Raw genomic sequence first — 1,422 nt, 5'->3', positions numbered from 1 at the left:
GAGAGTTCTCCAGTAGTCCAAGAGAATTCTCCCCCGAACGCCAGGGCGGTGAGAATATATTGGACGCAAAGGACACGTTGATGCAAGATTATGACGTCTGAAGCTTTCTCTTGTATAACACCGGACTTTAGATATCGGTTCTCGCGCTGTTGATCGGTTTATTGTTTGGAATAGCTTTCCAAACTACACTATATGTTTGCCGCTAATGACACATACACTCTTCATGTGTTTATTCCAGAAGAGTTGATGCTTAATATTTTTCATGCGGTGCTGGGATAACATAATGGTTAACAAATAGTATATATACGTACTTGGTTGATAAAATGATCAAGGAGACAATCCTTCAGTTAATACTTGTCCTAAAATCTTAAATACTAAATTTCTTAATTGAAATTTCATTGAAAAATTCGAAAAAAGTGTCAGAAACTTAGCGGTATCTTCATGAATATTTAATAAAATGCTAAATTGGCTATAATTGTTAAAAGCCTACAAGATAAGTCCACTTTAATCTTAGATATTATGATAAGATAATATTGACAAGCAAACCAACTGATTAATATATTTTAGCTGTCCATTAATCTTAATATGGATAGCCGAGTATTATTTACATTTTCGATTTTCTTGAACAGGCAACGCCAGCTGATAAGACAGGCACCTTTCTATTTGCGCAAGTTTTATATTGTGTTTCTAAACTGTTTGAAAATTGTGTTGAAAATATAAATATTGGAAGTTCTGATAAAATACTTGAGGAGGCAAATATGACAATCTACATATATTGGTTGAAGAATTAGTAGAATATTCAACACTTTTGGAAAACTAACACTTTAGGATTGCCTATAAACAGTTCCATATGCAACATTTACCAATGAGGTAGCATCAACAGCGGGAGTTACCTCTTCTATAAGGGCACAACACAAAAATACAATAGATCAATGTCCGTTTTTGTACTAAAATTTGAAACGACTGTAAAGTTTACAAAAATTTATTTATTTAATCAAAATAGATGCCAGTCGATTCAAAACACTTCTCCCAGTGACATTCAAGAGCATTTATGCCAGTTTCGTAGAAGTCCAACTGTCGGGTGTTGATAAATTCGTCGAAGGCAATTTTGATGCCCTCTTCGTTCCTAAATTGTTTTTCCGCCAAGAAATGATCCAAATGCTTAAAAAAGTGGTAGTCGGTTGATCTGAAAGTTAATCATCAACCGGAAGTAACCTATTAAAGATTACCTACACTAGCATTTTCCCCATAGTGTCCGGAAGACAAATGGGTCTGTATGAGAATGATTCATCTCAAGGTTTACAAGCCTTAGGCAGCAGTACTTCTGCCGCGTCCATGCTGTATTGAATATCGCCTCGGACATGTTCGCTTCAAACAACTCAGTGAACATGTCCGATCCTGATTTCACATCCAGCTTAAGGG

The sequence above is a fragment of the Hermetia illucens genome, chromosome 3, assembly GCF_905115235.1.
Source record: "Hermetia illucens chromosome 3, iHerIll2.2.curated.20191125, whole genome shotgun sequence".
NCBI classification, from domain to species: domain Eukaryota; kingdom Metazoa; phylum Arthropoda; class Insecta; order Diptera; family Stratiomyidae; genus Hermetia; species Hermetia illucens.
Note: the sequence above shows the minus strand (reverse complement) of the source record.